The sequence below is a fragment of the Lepidochelys kempii genome, chromosome 2 (assembly GCF_965140265.1).
Source record: "Lepidochelys kempii isolate rLepKem1 chromosome 2, rLepKem1.hap2, whole genome shotgun sequence".
Lineage (NCBI taxonomy): Eukaryota > Metazoa > Chordata > Testudines > Cheloniidae > Lepidochelys > Lepidochelys kempii.
In genome coordinates this window covers 237,812,140-237,830,347 of record NC_133257.1, presented here as the reverse complement: position 1 = coordinate 237,830,347, position 18,208 = coordinate 237,812,140, and the positions used below count along the sequence as shown (strand labels likewise).

Sequence of the window (18,208 nt, the reverse complement as noted above, 5' to 3'; positions counted from 1 at the left end):
GGGATACTGGATCCAGGGACCGCTCACCTCGGGCAGCTCCCTGCAAGTAGCGACCTGTCCCAGCTGCTCCTAAGTGGAGGCGCAGCAGGTGGCTCTGTGTGTTGCCTGAGCCTCTGCCTGCAGGTGTTGGTCCCCGCAACTCTTATTGGCTACAGTTCCCAGCCAATGGGAGCTGCAGAGCTAGCACTCGGGGTGGGGGCAGTGCACACAGCTGCCTGTTGTGCCTCTGCCTAGGAGCAGCCAGGACAGGTAATTGCTTGCGGGGAGCCGACGAAGGTGAGCGGCCCCCGGATCTGGTACCACCTTCCATGCCCAAGCCCCCTCCCACATCCAAACTCACTCTCAGAGCCCGCGCTCCACACCCCCTCCGGTGCCCCAACGTCCTGCCGGCCCCGCGCCAACCAGACTATAAACTGGAACTTCAATGAAGATCAGAAATGATGGTTTATAGAGCTTTCTGGCTGGTGAAGTGCCGGATAAAACAGCTTTCACTGTAGTATTTTTCAGTTCACCTCATACAAGTACTGTAGTGCAATCTCTTTATCGTGAAAGTGTAACTTACAAATGTAGATTTTTTTTGTTATATAACTGCATTCAGAAACAAAACAATGTAAAACTTTAGAGCCTACAAGTCCACTCAGTCCTACTTCTTGTTCAGTCAATCACTGAGACAAACAAGTTTGTTTACATTTATGGGAGATAATGCTGCCCGCTTCTTATTTTACAATGTCACCTGAAAGTGAGAACAGGCATTCACATGGCACTTTTGTAGCCACCATTGCATGGTATTTACGTGCCAGATATGCTAAACATTCATTTTCCCCTTCATGCTTTGGTCACCATTCCAGAGGACATGCTGATGATGCTCGTTAAAACAATAATGCATAAAATTTGTGATCAAACTCCTTGGTGAAGAATTGTATGTCTCCTGCTCTGTTTTACCCACATTCTGCCATATAGTTCATGTCATAGCAGTCTCTAATAATGACCCAACACATGTTCATTTTAAGAACACTTTCACAGCAGATTTGACAAAATGCAAAGAAGGTACCAATGTGAGATTTTTAAAAATAGCTATAGCACTCGACCCAAGGTTTAAAAATCTGAAGTGCTGTCCAAAATCTGAGACGAGGGGTAGAGCATACTTTCAGAAGTCTTAAAAGAGCAACACTGTAATGCGGAAACTACAGAACCTGAACCACCAAAAAAGAAAACCAACCTTCTGCTGGTGGCATCTGACTCAGATGGTGAAAATGAACATGCGTCGGTCCACTCTGCTTTGGATCATTATCCAGCAGAACCCGTCATCAGCATGAACGCATGTCCTCTGGAATGGTGGTAGAAGCATGAAGGGGCATATGAATCTTTAGCACATCCGGCACATAAATATCTTGCGACGCTGGCTACAACAGTGCCATGCGAACGCCTGTTCTCACTTTCAGATGACATTGTAAACATGAAGCGGGGAGAATTATCTCCTGCAAATTGTATCCAAACCTTTGTCCGAGTGATTGGCAGAACAAGAAATAGGATTGAGTGGACTTGTAGGTTCTAAAGTTTTACATTGTTTTATTTTTGAATGCAGGGGGTTTTTTGTACATAACTCTACATTTGTAAGTTAAACTTTTATGATAAAGAGACTGCACTACAGTACTTGTATGAAGCGAATTGAAAAATACTATTTCTTTTGTTTTTAAAGTGCAAATATTTGAAATAAAAAATATAAAGTGAGCATTGTACACTTGTATTGTGTTGTAATTAAAATCAATATATTTGAAAATGTAGAAAATATCCAAAAACATTTAAATAAATGGTATTCTATTATTAACAGTGTGATTAATCGCAATTAATTTTTTAAATCGCTTCACAGCCCTACTTAATACAAATAATTTCTATCCATTAACCAGCATGTTGAGTGAAACTCTGACTCAGTTCAATTAAAGAACTGTGTGCGCCTTGAAGATATAACTGCAGAAAATCATGAACTCTTCTTATAGTGTATGGTGGAAGCTTTGTTTTCCAGCTCAGTTACTCTTCTTCTAGAAAAACATCTCACATTAAATAGGCCATCTGACAAGTATCCCAAAAGAACATAATACACTTGGAATACTGAGATCTGAATTGACATAATTTTGGCAAAAAATATACATGAAGTGTATTTGTGTGAAGGTTTAAAAATAAAAGACTGTCATATGTGGCGTTGGAGGCCAGGTTGACTCATGATTGATGACATTTGAAAGAACACACTGAGCTTAGAAAATGACTTCAGAATCATTAGAATCTGGCAAGATTTAGATGGCTTTCTGAAGCTGTATCTGCAGCTAGGGTGCTGGAAATTCCAAAAACTATTTTGTGGATGATACACAACATGCTGCCAGACATAATTTGAAAAAGATCCAGAATTTATAGTTTTCAGTTTGCATTAATAAATTACATTAGTCATTTATTTTAATAACTTATTTGTATGTACATGTGTGTTTTCAACTGTTGTCAGTTTTTAGAATTGGTGCAACTCCTAGTTTTAAAGCTGGAAGATTAGCTCCTTGGTGTCCTGACCTTTCCCCTTGTTTACACACGCAACTCACTTACATGACAAATTTATCAGAGCAGCCAAGAATATTTTTGTTATTGCCATTGGTTTGCAAATACATTGACGTCTCATTCAATCTCCCCCTTTCTTCTCCAGTTTTGTGCTTATAACACTGAGCATTATAAAGAAACTATAACTGAACATGTTTATTTTTGGATTTTTTTTAAGCTATGCTGTATTGAGAGTTCTTGGTCTAAAATATCCACCAACTGAGCACAAATTGATTAAAAATGAAGGTCACAATTCAAGGAGAAATGGTACAGTATTGTGCCCTTTATTAATCAGAAACCAACTACATTAAAGTTAAGCTATAAAATTTGGGATGCTGTACTCTAGGTATGGGGAAAATATTCTTTGTTCTTAGCAGTGAATTTTCTTAGAATATCTTTTTTGATTTTTTTCCCTTTTAATTTCCTTTTGAGAGTGATTTTCTTTGCTTTTCACAATAATTTTCGTGTGAAGATTAATTTTTAATATAATTAATGTAAGTACATGTTTTTCTTCAAGTTGTGTTCCTATGGGTGCTCCACTTCAGGTACACATGGACCTTTGATTGGAGATTTTTGGTAGCAGTGCCCAATTGGCCCATGCATGTGCCCTACAGATCCTTGTGCCCCGTACTGGGGCTACATAGGGCTGTGCAGGCAAATTGTCCTCAATTCCATCTCAACTGCATTGGCCTGAGATGCAGTATTCAGCAGGTCTGCTTCAGTCAGTCAAGCTTGCCTAAGCTAGTTTGTAAGCTGTCAGAGTTTATTAATTTAGTTTAGTGGTTAGTAGTTAGTTTTTGGAACAGAATCATTTTCTTGTCCTCTTATTCCTCCCTCTCTTAGGTAGGTATGCCAGAATCACAAGAGTTCAAACGTTGCCTCCTTCCTGGGAGGCAATTCCAGTCAGCAACAGACATTCCTGGTGCATTTGTTGTCTTAAAGAAATACACATTCTACAGAAGTCCAACTTCATTTTAGCCCTTAAAAGCAGGGCCAGGAAGAACTGGGAGATTAAGCTGAGACTGCTTATGGAGCATTCACTTTGTCCCACTTTAGATCGAGGTCAGGGCCCACTGCCAACCTGGTACTCCATTTTTTGAGTAAGTATAGTTCTCTGTCTACCTCAGATCAATGTTCCCCTAGACCTTCGAAGGGAAGGATTTTAGACAGTGCTGAAAAGAGCTCTAAAAACAGAATTCTGGTTCTCCTGACAAGGAGACCTCAGTCTCCTCCTAAGTCGACAGTCTTTGAAGCATCAAGTTTTCAGTCTGGTACTGTTGAGTCGAGGTTTCTCTGGTATCAGTGGCACTGCCAAATCCTTGGGCTCCTCTAATAGCCATGGCTACAGCTGTGCTTTGGTACCATCATCATATGATTGAGGCAGCAGGGAGAGAGTTTCCTTCCATCAAGATGGTACCAATGGATACTCTACTGCAACCTCCAGTCCCAGAACATCGGTACTGCAGGGATCCTCAGTATTGCAAAAAGCTAGGCAGCCACCTGAGTCTGTGCCTGCCTTGAGGCCTACAAAGTCATCGTCCACTTCCTCTGCAAGAGACTTGCCTAGACGAACTCACAACTCAATATCATTATTTTATCTGGCATTGCAGGAATTTAGATTCTCCAAAGACCTTTCTGTGTCAGAGGAGTTACAGTCTCCCCTTTTGATCAGTACTGTGCACCTCTTGGTACCAAGATCTGCATGGTCACCAGAATTACAGCTTTCTCTACCATCTGATACTCCACCATTCTCTGGCATAACTCCTCCTGTGGATGATGGTGAGGATCTTTATTCAGCCTCTCAAATCTCTGTTCAAGGTTCTCCTATTTACTAGTATAGGAAATCTCTTACTGACACCTACCAAGAGAGGAATGATGCTTGGGGAGACATTTCAAAGCCCTTCCTTGATGGAATGGACAGCCATTGATTCCATCTTCTATACCACATGGTCCCCCTTGGTGGCCATATTGGGACCCTGGGGCATCAGCAATTTTCTCAAGCCTCTAGTTTCATTTACCGGAACCACAAGGACATCTATCCTTCCTCTATTACGTGAACAACAGGAGGAAACTTTCAAGGAGCAGAAGGCTACAGAAGACAAGGAGGCCACCTCACAGATTAATATTTCCTCATCTTCTCTGGATGAGGCTGTGATATGTCTCCCACCCTCCATGACTGACAATTTCAAACAATTTCAGGACCTCATGAAATGAGTGGTGGATTCTTTCCAGGTGCCTCTTGAGGAGGCCAGGAGTCACAGCACAAACTTTTGGACTGTAACGGGGTTCACTCACCACTGTGGCACCTCCTTGTGGCTCATCTGCGAATTAGCTCATCAACAGTCTGACACTCCCTCCTTCAGTCATTCACCCTGCTGTCTCTCTCCCTCTGTGGACTCAGGGTACTCTCTGTGACTCTGGGTGCTCCCTCTTCATGTCTTGGTCCTGGGGCCAGGTCTCTCTAGTCCTCGTCTGGGGTATCAAAGTCACATTGGACAACTGGCACAGCCAGTCTTCTGCTCCACTGCCCAGTCTGTGCCACTTCCCCTGTGGCTGGTAGGGAAACCTGGGCCCACCCTCTATTCCAGCCCAGGCCCCTCTACAACTAGCAGCCAATGTCTGCACTGACCCAAACCTTGCGGCTGTTTCCCAGAACTGTTTCCTATTTTGCCCCTCTCAGACTTCTTCTCCAATACTTCTATGGGTACAACCTCTCCTCAGGGCCAGGCTCCCAGGGCTTCTGTTCTCCCATTGGGTTTCCTCCCTTCCCTCTCTAAGCCCAGAGTGTGACTGCAGGCCTTCTGTACTGCAGTCCCCTTATTATTCTCTACCTCCTGGTTTTTTCAGCAGTATAGCCTTCCCCTTGTCCAGCTGGACTTCATCAATTAAAAGCTCATCAGTTCTGACTCTCATCCAGGTGCAGCCTGCCACAGGGTTAATTGGTCCCTTCTGTCTATTCAGACCTTGTGTGGGCCTGGCACCCAATCACATGGACATTTTACACACAGCAACGTCTGCTCCAGTGGCCTTGTGCATTAATAAGGCACTTTTGGATCCCAACAAGACTATCTGGCAGACCTCTCCAACAGTACCATCCACTTGCAAGCATCCACTTGATAAAAAGTGTTATGTCCTGGCCAAAGACTCTAAATTTTTATTTTCTCACTCTTTTTCTAACTCATTGGTCATAGAAGAAGGAATCGAATGTGGAAGGCAGCACCTAGCTAAATCAACATCATATGACAAAGGTCAAAAACCTCTTTTTGGACATAAGAACTATTCATCAGCGATCCTATGGTTCAGGATGACAATTTACCAGGTCCTTATGGCAAAATATAATCATACCAACTATATTATTGAACACCTTCCATCAGAGCATCAAGAGCAATTCTAGGTCATCATAGCTGAGGGTCACTTGTTTGCTTCAACATCTTTACAAACTTCCCTGAGTGCTGCTGATACTGCTTCCTGTTCCGTTTCTGTGGCAGTTATCATGCATCTGGCATCTTGGATCCAGCTATCTAGGTTCCCCAGAAAGGTACAAAGTACAGTTGAGCATCTTCCCTTTAATGGCTTGAAACTTTTTGCAGTGAACACCGATGAGTCACTGCATACTTTGAAGGATTCCAGAGCCACCTGTGATCTCTCTGTATCTACATGCCTTCAAATACATAGATATACAGTAGATCCTAGACAGCTCAAATATCCTGTCCTCCCCATTTCCCTGGGTTCCAAAGACCTGCTGAGCCACTGAAGAAGAAAGTGAGGTTTCAGAGAAAGAGACCACACCTACTACCTCTGGCTCAACCACACAACCTTCTTCATTATCAAAATATCAATTTTGGTGGACTCATTGAGGGTCCAAATTGTCCCAACATTTTGAATTTCCAGCTGCAACTGTTTACCCCCTCCCTCCCTTTGGGAACTTCCTTTTCCACTTTCAACAGACATGGGAACAAATTACAACCAACCACTGGGTCTTGGAGGTTATAACATCCGACTACTGCATTTACCATACCATCCTTCTGCTATTCCACCCTCCTTCCCCATCACTCTTCAGGGACCCCATCAGGAACACCTGTTGAGGCAGGAGGTTGACTCCCTTCTGTACATAGGAGCCATAGAACCAGTTCCTGTTCAGCACCAGGGAAGAAGTTTTACTCTAAGTACTTCCTGGTCCCAAAAAAGAACAGAGGGTGAAGACCTATTTTAGATATAAGACTCCTTAACCACTTTGTGCAAGCACAAAAGTTCAAGATGGTAGCTCTTGCAACTATAATCCCATCATTGTATACAGGGGACTAGTTTTTACTCTTGACCTTTGGGACGCATATTTCTATATTCGCAAAAAGAAAAGGAGTACTTGTGGCACCTTAGAGACTAACCAATTTATTTGAGCATAAGCTTTCGTGAGCTACAGCTCACTTCATCGGATGCATGCAGTGGAAAATACAGTGGGGAGATTTTATATACACAGAGAACATGAAATGATGGGTGTTACCATACACACTTAAGGAGAGTCATCAGGTAAGGTGAGCTATTACCAGCAGGAGAGCAGGGGTGGGGGGGAGTGGAAACCTTTTGTAGTCACCTTACCTGATGACTCTCCTTAAGTGTGTATGGTAACACCCATCATTTCATGTTCTCTGTGTATATAAAATCTCCCCACTGTATTTTCCACTGCATGCATCCGATGAAGTGAGCTGTAGCTCACGAAAGCTTATGCTCAAATAAATTGGTTAGTCTCTAAGGTGCCACAAGTACTCCTTTTTTTTTTTGCAAATACAGGCTAACACGGCTGTTACTCTGAAACCTGTCATATTTCTATATTGTGATTCAACCATCTAGAGATTTCTTCACTTCCTGATAGGCCAGACCCATTTCCAATACCAGGTACTTCTATTCTGACTTTCCTCTGCTCCAAGAGTATTCTAAAAGGTTCTAGCAATGGTTACCACCTATCTTTGGCAAGAAGTGATAGTAGTCTTGCTGTAACTTGACAATTGGCTGATCAAGGGCTGGTATTACGATGAGGTTCTTTCAGCCATACAGTCAGTCTTGACTCTGTTCCTCAGGCTAAATCTTCAGCTCAATATCGAGAAGTCTACACTGACCTCACACCAGTTCAGAGAACATAATTTATTTTGGGGAGGGAGGACGCAACAGCCAGTGTCTTCGTTCCCTACACAATGCTATCAAATCTTATGAGAAGAATTCAAATAAGTCCGCAGATTTTGGTGAGAAATTGTCTTAAACTTTTGGAAGCTTGCAACTTCGTAACATGTCATGCAAGGTTATACCTTTGCTGCTTCCAGGGATGGCTCAGAACAGTTTATTCCTGATCAAACAGTCTAGACAGACAGGTTTCAGTCTCTTGTCAAGTGAGAGAGTCTCTCATCTGGTGGAAGAATCCTCACAATGTAGTTCAGATGTTCCCTTTATTAAGCCATCTCCAGCTGTCACCATAACAGTTGCATCTATGTTGAGCTGGTGGGCACATCTATGGACTTATAAATATTGAGGGCAGATGGTTGTCCCAAGCAGCTTTTCTGTACACCAGACTTCTGGAGCTAAGGGCAGTCTGGAATGCCTGCCTTCACTTTCTTCCATTAATCAAGGGCAATTCTGCCAAAATCATGACAGACAACGTGTCTTGTATGTTCTATATCAATCAACAGGAAAGAGCAAGATACCCTTTGTGCTGAAGTAATAAAGCTATAGAACTGGTACATAGTCAATCACTCCTTATTTCAGCAATGTATCTCCCAGGCATACAAAACACCATGGCTGATGCACTCAGCAGATGATTTTCCCAACATTATGAATGGGAGTTGGATCCTTAGGCCTGGTGACCCACATTATGGTACTTCAGTTAGGTGAATAACATAACTGAAGTTGACATAGCTTAAGTCGACCTACCGCGGTGACTACACCGCACTGTGTCAACAGGAGATGCTCTCCCGCTGACTTCTCTTACTATTTTCAGGGAGATGGAGTACATAAATTGATGGGAGAGTGCTCTCCCATCGATTTAGCATGTCGTCACCAGACCCGCTAAATCGACACACACTGCATCAATTGAACCAGCACCAGTCTACCGGTACATATCTACCTCAGCAACATATTTCTGATATCTGGGGATTCCAGAAGTGGACCTGTTTGCCACCATCACCAACAAGAAGTGCTGTCAATTTTGTTGAAGCAGGGGACTGGGCCTTCACTCTCTTCCTTATACCATGGACAAAGGAAATTTTGTGTGCATTTCCCCCAGTGCCTCAAATTTTGAAGGTGGTGATCAAGATGAGGCATGAGAATGCTAAGGTCATTTTAGTAGTTCCAACATGGCCAGAGCAGGCCTGTTATCCATACCTGTTTCATGTGGCCATCTGTCAAGCGATCAGCCTTCTGGCCATTCCTCATTTCCTCTCTCAGGTTGTCGGTCAGATGCTTCACCCCAACCTAGGAGTTCTTTGCCTCAAAGTGTGGCTCCTTGATGATTTGTGGGTGTAGAGATTGCCTGCTGTTCTGCGGAGATACCACAGGTATTGTTGAACAGTAGAAAAAAATCCACACAAAATAGCTACCTTCAAAAGTGGAAAATATTCAATCATTGGTGTGACCAGCAGCATCTTTCATTTGCTTATTCTCCCCTGTTGGCAACCTTGGACTACCTCCTGGAATCGAAAAAGGCAGGATTTTCTATGAACCGTGTCAGAGTTCACTTGGCCGCTATAACGACTTTTCATTCCCCATTTGAGGGGGTTCTCAGTGAGATTTATCAAAGGATTAGGGAATCTTTTCCCTTATGTGAAGGTACCCAATCCATCTTGGGATCTACTCAGGTGTCTTATGAGACCTCCCTTTGAACTGATGGCAGCCTGTTCCCTCCTTAACCTTTCTGTGAAGACGGCATTCTTGGTGACATCTACTAAGCCTGAAGAGTTGGGAAAATAGGAAAATAACATAAGAACGGCCGTACTTGGTCAGACCAAAGGTCCATCTAGTTCAGTATCCTGTCTTCTGACAGTAGCCAAAACCAGGTGCTCCAGAGGGAATGAACAGAACAGGTAATCATCAAGTGATCCATCCCGTCGCCCATTCGCAGCTTCTGGCAAACAGAGGCTAGGGACACCATCACTGCCCATCCTGGCTAATAGCTATTGATGGACCTATCCTCCATGAATTTATCTAGTTCTTTTTTTAACCCTGTTATAGTCTTGGCCTTCACATCATCCTCTGGCAAGGAGTTCCACAGGTTGACTTTGCGTTGTGTGAAAAAATACTTCCTTTAGTTTGTTTTAAACCTGCTGCTTATTAATTTCATTTGGTGACCTCTAGTTCTTGTGTTATGAGAAGGAATAAATAACACTTCCTTATTTACTTTCTCCACACCAGTCATGATTTTATAGACCTCTGTCTTATCCCCCTTAGTCATCTTTTCTCCAAGCTGAAAAGTCCCAGTCTTATTAATCTCTCCTCATATGGAAGACTCTCCATACCCCTAATAATTTTTGTTGCAGTTTTCTGATCCTTTTCCAATTCCAATATATCTCCTTTTGAGATGGGGAGACCACATCTATGTGCAGTATTCACGATGTGGGTGTACCATGGATGTATATAGAGGCAATATGATATTTTCTGTGTTATTATCTATCCCTGTCTCAATGATTCCCAACATTCTGTTCGCTTTTTTGACTGCCGCTGCACATTGAGTGGATGTTTTCGGAGAACTATCCACAATGTCTCCAAGATCTCTTTCTTGAGTGGTAACAGCTAATTTAGACCCCATCATTTTATATGTATAGTTGGGATTATGTTTTCCAATGTGCATTACTTTGCATTTATCAACATGGAATTTCATCTGCCATTTTGTTGCCCAGTTACCCAGTTTTGAGAGATCCTTTTGTAGCTCTTCACAGTCTGCCTGGGACTTAGCTGTCTTGCGTTATGTTCAACATCTTTATTAATGATCTGGATGATGGGATTAATTGCACCCTCAGCAAGTTTGCAGATGACACTAAGCTGGGGGGAGAAGTAAATATGCTGGAGGGTAGGTATAGGGTCCAGAGTGACTAGACAAAGTGGAGGATTGGGCCAAAAGAAATCTGATGAGGTTCAACAAGGACAAGTGCAGAGTCTGGCACTTAGGAAGGAAGAATCCCATGCACCGCTACAGGCTGGGGACCGACTCGCTAAGCAGCAGTTCTGCAGAAAAGGACCTGGGATTACAGTGGACGAGAAGCTGGATATGAACCAGCAGTGTGCCCTTGTTGCTGAGAAGGCCAATGGCATATTGGGCTGTATTAGTAGGAGCATGGCCAGCAGATCGAGGGAAGTGATTATTCCCCTCTATTCGGCACTGGAGAGGCCACACCTGGAGTACTGTGTCCATATCTGGTCCCCCCACTACAGAAGTGACGTGGACAAATTGGAAAGAGTCCAGCAGAGGGCAACAGAAATGATTTGGGGGCTGGGGCACATGATTTACGAGGAGAGGCTGAGGGAACTGGGGTTATTTAGTCTGCAGAAGAGAAGAGTGAGGGGGGATTTGATAGCAGCCTTCAATTACCTGAAGAGGGATTCCAAAGAGGATGGAGCTAGGCTGTTCTCCGTGGTGGTAGATGGCAGAACAAGAAACAATGGTCTCAAGTTGCAGAGAGGGAGATCTAGGTTGGATATTAGGAAACACTATTTCATGAGGAGGGTGATGAAGCACTGGAATGGGTTACCTAGGGAGGTGGTGGAATCTCCATCCTTAGAGGTTTCTAAGGCCCAGCTTGATAAAGCCTTGGCTGGGATGATTTAGTTGGTGTTGGTCCTGCTTTGAGCAGCGGACTGGACTAGATAACCTCCTGAGATCTCTTCCAACTCTATGATTCTATGGACCTTTGGTCTGATCCAGTATGGCCATTCTTATGATTGGTTTAAAAAAAAAATTCTAGTCCTCATGGTTGTAGAGAAAAACTTGAAAACATGACCGATTTATACCCCAAAAGGTTGAAAACCAGAAAACAAATAAAAAACACCCACAATGTATTATTTTTTTTAATCATATGATTTGAAGCCAATCATGATTTCGGGGGCCTGACTCATGATTTTTGAATGCTTCCTCTTGGCAATACTGAGAGAATATTTGTAAGTGGCATGTTGATTGAATTTTAGAGGTAAAGCAAAAAGTGGAAATGTGGCAGTAGTGGGAGAAGCAGATGAGATCAAGATGTTTCGTATAATGAGGAACACTGAAACATGGTTGTAATTTTAGACAAGAAGATAGTGAGAAGTTAAGAGGTGGTGAAATTAGGGGAGAAGAGGTTAGTCAATCTCATGCCTATCTTTCTACAGTGTTTAGGAATTGGGTAACATCCACTTAAATAGTTTGAGGGCTTCCTGTCTGATTGCAGAAGATTCTAGATGCTAACCGACCAACACTGTAAATATATATCTAGGTCTTCTATGATTGTATCCACTTACTAAAACAGTTATTTGGACCCCAACTGTATGTGTCTGGTTTCCTCATATTCTTAATGCTGTGTAGAGAGCCCTCCATACAAGTTGAAAAAGAAATAAAAAGACACTTTACATATTTCAACAGAAGTTCCTTCAACAAGTGAAGAATTATTGTACTGCTTTCCTCCCAGGTGGGATAGGTGATTTACATACCATTATGTGGTATACCTTCTAAATCACAGGCAATATAAAAACTTTTTGAGAGCAAAGAAAAAAAACCCATATACTAAGTTAGGCAAAATTAAAAATAAAAGCAGCTCTTCCTTCTGAATAACAGGAAGAGGAAAGTAACAATCTTTATGGACTTCTAAAAAACAGGTAGCTTTATTGACTTAAATATGTAGTATTTTGTCCTTCCCTAATCTTAAATACTGTAACCAAATGCCAAACAATGTGGTGATTTGTGATGAGAGTGCTATTTGCTTTTCTATCCTCCAGCAGTTTATCATAAATTCATAAAACATGAAATATTTGGAGGAGTTTGTTTTATGTAATTGAATGAGCTACATTTAGTTCCATAAATGGTGTTAGCTACATAAAAAAAAGTTTTTTCTATAATTTTCTAGTCACTTTATAATTAAGTAGCAAAATGGAAAAATTAATTTTATTTGTTTTGTTATTTGAGATTCTGACTTTATTATGTTTGGAACAAATCACAGAGATATGCAGTGAACTTCCTGTATCCCCTTTATCAAAAGATTCAGCAACCAAAATATAGCACACATGATATGGATGGGTCTATGAAACCAGAAAACAATATAAAGTTTTAAGACTCATTTATTTGCATATGTTTCTGTTCTCAGTTCCAAATAAATACCCAATATAACAACAACCAAAGTCAGTGTTGGAACCACTCGATATTTTTAGTTTCTGCTTCTTAAATACAGAGTAAAAATCAAGGTAATCTTCACTGCAAGTATATGCTTGACACAGTGACATGACAATAATTCTTTTTCCTAAAGATGTTGCTCAAACTGTGTGCATCATTAGCCTACTGAATTTCATGCTTTGTTTTACTTTGAACTGAATGAACTTTTGTGCAGAATTTGGACAGTTAAATCCTTCCACACAGACAACTATTGAGCTGACAGGATATTTTTCTGTCACACTGCCAAACAATAAAGTAATCATGCTGGGTATATGGATGGAAGACAGGTTGTGCTGCACAAAATAATTCCGTATAGGAATCACTACAGATTATAGAGAAGATACTTAATGGGTAATGGTAAATTGAGGTTTTTCTTGTAAGTAAGATCTTGAATATACATGAGTAATGCAAGTGCTTTGTCACATGTAAATTGAACTCATAATTTATCTGCCAACCATGACACATCATACTTATGCCACAGATCTGTGCTTCGACATTTACAGTTCTAAAACGTTTAATTAGAGTCAGTTGTGGTTCCTCAGTTTTCTGTTTTTACTCAATGAGAGAGAATCACATTTCAGAAATTAAATATAGTACAACTGTGGTTGCATTTATTTGAAGACATATTTGCAGTTACATATATTTTGCACATGTCATGCTTCCAGATGTTTTTTGGGAAAAAAGTAAATGCATAATCCATCAGTCCTTACTTACATGAGTAAATCTCTCATACATCCCAATTTAACTCAAAGGGTGAACTTGCTTTGTATAAGGATTTGCAGATTTGAACCCTTTTCTATTCTGTGCTTATTTATTTTCAGTGGCACAAATCTAACCTTTTAATTTCTATGTTTTCAAATTAAATATAACATTACCGAACCAAAAGTGTTCCACAGTAAAACAAACATTGAGGGACCAAAATAAAGTATTTGACATCACAGAAATATATCACACAGAATATAGCATTTTTTTTACATTACCTCAATATCAACAATACCCTGTTTAGAAATCAGCAGGGGGTGGGATATGCTTAAATTTTATTGTGCCAGGTGTAGCAAACATAATACTAATTGGTTCTGAAGCAATTTATTATCAATGTCATATTGAAAATATATATTTTCCCCAGTTAATTCCAAGGCATTTACCAAAATCACAAAAAGTTGCAAATATTAAACTGAAACCTAGGAAGACAATTTTCTTTCAAATGACTAAGTCATGAGTACTAAACTCAACTGTAGTTTGTAGTTTTTGGTTTAATTGAATCAGTCTAGAAAAATAAACGTATTCTCAGTTTTCACCCCCATGCTACTCTTTTGGGGCCATATTCTATCAGTGAAACCAAAGATAAAATTCTACTGACTTCTGTTGGAGCAGGATTATGCCCTTGCTTTTGGAGATTGTATTATGTATGATTTTCCTGTAGAGAAAAAAATCCTCTTCCATCTTAAATCATTTACTTCAAATTGCAGAACAGCCTTTTGGCATCATAATTGGCCACTTTCCTAATAACTTTTTATAATTACCAAATAAATAGAAGCTAAACCTGATATTACAAGAAAAGTTTTAAATAGAATCTGGCAATAATGCATGTAAGGCAGTTAATTTTAAGCTATTAATATGTCCCAGGCCATCATCCCTAATTCTAAAGACAATAAACACATTTCAACCTAACTTTGGAACATTCAGAATTAAGGCCCTTCTGGAAATTTGCATTTCCAATAATAAATGGGTTATTTCACATCCAGTAAGAGATATTAGGATGTTAACCTCCTGTTCTGCATAAACTCCTAAATAAAAGACAGAGGAAACAATTAAACTTAGCTCTTCCAACAATAAAATATATAATTGCTAAAACCTGGAGAGCTGGAGAGCCTTCAACACAATTAGAATGGCTCCAAAAGTCAACTATGTTGCTTGATTTAGAGAAGATAGTGCCAGAAAAGGAAATGGAAAAATCAGAGAAATAAATTTGCCCATGTAGAGGATTCTCATATCCATGGCACAGAGCTTGAGAACAATACCAGAAAACTGTCTGAATTAACTACATCAGAATATACCATTATGCAGGAGGACACATATATGTTACTTCTCTCAAACAATAAAAATAATGTTGATAAAAAGGCATCTTTCTTCCATAATTTGGATCCCTAGTTTAGATGGATATAAAATAGGGCTATAACCCCAATTTTAACATTCCCCCTTTAACAGCATGTATTTCTCATCATCCATGTTAACTGAAGATTTCAATATTATGAAAAACATTCTTTGGCCTTGAAGAAATGCCATATTTTTGTTTTGTTTAACTGCTAAAGCACCATGATTGCAACAGAGCAGAAACCAAGGCAGTTGTTTTTGTTTTTGTTTTTATACTAGTAGCCGGATTCATACTCAACCGAGCTGCATCCAATTCTTGTTCCATATTAAGTTTACATCCAGTAGTTTTAGTTTAAATCCTGTAGTTTTGTCTTTATTGTTCCCGACCTCTGACACAGTTTCACATTGTCCTGTTTAAGTTGCTATACCACCATAGTAATAATCTCTTCCACATCAATAGTTATGCCAAGGCTCTCAAGTTTCTGCTTTACAGTTTCTGCTTATGCCCCTTTTTGCCTCCTTTATGATATATAAAGAGAAGAAGGCATTGAGAGGATTTTTTTTCTTTTTTTTCACATCAGAAATCCAATGCCAGTCTAGACTGGAAGAATCTGTGGTAACTGGTTAACTAGTGAAATGGGGCTATAACAAGAACAACAGAGTAAAAGTTGAGCAATTGAGAGAAGGATTTTTAATCTGATTTTTTTAAACCAATTTGGTTTTTGTTTGTTTGAATTACTAACTGTTTAACTTCAGTGCTTAATCAACACTGAAAAAAAGGAAGCCTTTGTTAAAGATTCAGGACCTCACCCTTTTATGTGTATGGCTAACTTACATCTCATAATTTTCCTAGAGTCCTTCCAAAAGTTGTCCAGAAAAAAAAAACAAGGGAAGGCCAAATTTGACATTCTAAGGATTAAAAAAAAAAAAGCTTTGTAAACCCCCAAAATCTTTCATACCATGCCATCTTTGTACACCAGAAAGATGCAATAAAGGGCACCAGCAAGTGACCTTTAAGGCTCCATAGATGGCACTTAAAGCAGAATGATGTATTATTTTGAATCAAAGTACCAACCAAATAAGTCTGTAACATTAACTTCAGCAGCCAATGACCAACATTGTTCTTCCAGGTTTATAAGAGATATCTTCTTATCTAAACTGTTAATTGTTTGATAAAATATTACCTACTAAACTGGCACATTTCCTTTTTTAAATGCCCAAATAATTTCCCCTTTTTGTGTCTGACTAGAAATAACATTTTTACCAAAAAAGCCAACACAACCACAACATGCAATAACCTCAAAGATCACTCTGAAACCTAGAATGTTGTTGAGTCAGGATGAAGAAATGGAAAAAACTACAAGCATGGTTGAGAGCTTTTTTGGTTTAGAATATCACTAGGTTCAGTCATCACTGGGATTCATGGTTTGTTATCATCCAATTTTTAATTTCTCAGCCAGTTTTGGCTTTTTTGCATATAGTACATTACTTTATGAATTATACCTGCGTGACAGTACAAGCTTTCAGATGTTAGGCTTTTTGTATTCTTTAATATCTATTGGTGCAGCTATTTCCACATTTCTTCATATTTAGAGAAAATTATCCTTGAAGTACACTTTATTTTATAATAAAAATTAGCAACCACATTTTACGTTCGCAGGAACGTCCTAAAAGATTCCTGCATACTTGTGATGGTGTTATACAACCTATGCAAACTCTTCAGTTACAATTCACTGACAAAACTAATATAACCAATGAACAAATTTTATAAACTGTTTAGGTACCTATTATAAAAGCAAAACTGCTATACACTATGATGTCAGAATGGTTTATAAATCTGAGAACAAAGGAGACATTTAAAAACAATATTCTTAGGTTTCCACAAAAACAAAATGCATACATCTCAAAATACATACATCCTTAGGACAAGTTGAAAAATGTAAACAGTAGAGAAGCATGATACAGGAAAGAATTGGTCACAAGTATAACTATTGTCACCGTTTTGGGTAACTATATCTCTGACACACACACTCCCCACCCATGGTTTGCTCAAGGGATACCTCCTTAGGTCTCAGGCCTCCAGCTGTCCCCTCTCTATAAGCAGAATCCTGAAACTCTCTTCCTCCAGATCAGGGATTTAGGCTTCAAACCCCATCAAACTCACTGTGATTATCCCAGCAGACCTGACCTTAGCTCAGCATCTGAAGTTTTACTTTCTCCCAGGGGCTAAGAAAGTGGTTTACTGGAGACCAGACAACCTTTACAAAGCAAAGTATGTTTATTTAGGACAAAAGCTGTACAGAGAAAACATATAATAAAACACTAAGTCTATATGTTTGCTTAAGCTTAACATATCTTCCATCTTCCACATGGAGACCCTCGTGGCTTCCAGTCATTTTAACTCTTCACAGGGTTTTCCCTCAAGGTTCAGGTCAGTTTGTTGGATCAAAATGAGGGGCCCCATCACTCAGGTCAGGAGGCTCTTTACAGTACAGTACAAGCTCTTTCTTTGTTTCCCGGGTCTCTCGATCCCGGTTTGAACCAGTATATGTAATGCACCCTAGGGGGTGCTACTTTTCTGGAGTTATCTGTCCCAGGGTCTGCAATAATTACTGCCCACTGATTTTAGCTCCTGGAGGGAGCTCAGTAACTCTCCCCAACCAGCCAGCCTACAACCCCTGGTTCACAGAGATACAGATAACCAGAATGTACATACCAGAAGTAGGACACTCCTGTTACCCCCTAGCCAGCTAGCATTAAGGGGTTCTTTTGTCACAACCAGATTTACCAGTATGTTTCAGTTGCTTTGCCTTTCCCTAGGGATGCAAAGCAGTTGTACACCCAGTTTAACAGACTGGTGCACTGTGGCTATATTGCAATGCTTCCGCGAATCTGTCCTTAAACGTTAACCTTAAATCATTTTTGTAAAAAATATAATCAAGTCATTAGAAATATTGTGTTGTATCATTCTTTAAATTTTTTTGTTTAATATTTGTGTACACAATTTTTAATTTTACATTAAGATTAATTAAAGTTGAGAGCATGTATTAGTAATTTAATAATAAAAAAATATTACATGGATTTTGTAATTATCCCCAAACAAAGCATTATAAACCCAGGAAATACAGCCTTAAGGTTAAACTGAAAATAAATGCAAAT

At 40.0% G+C, this 18,208-nt stretch overlaps 1 long non-coding RNA gene across 2 annotated transcripts in view; it reads right to left on the bottom strand.

Annotated features, from left to right (window-relative positions):
• Positions 1 to 18,208, bottom strand: part of LOC140907731 (uncharacterized) — a 32,220-nt gene that overhangs the window by 9,722 nt on the left and 4,290 nt on the right. Inside the window, exon 2 of one of the 2 annotated variants that reach the window (XR_012157601.1) lies at positions 8,950 to 9,105. This is a non-coding gene — a long non-coding RNA (uncharacterized lncRNA). The remainder of the gene's footprint in view (positions 1 to 8,949; positions 9,106 to 18,208) is intronic. The other variant, XR_012157602.1, reaches the window with a different exon arrangement.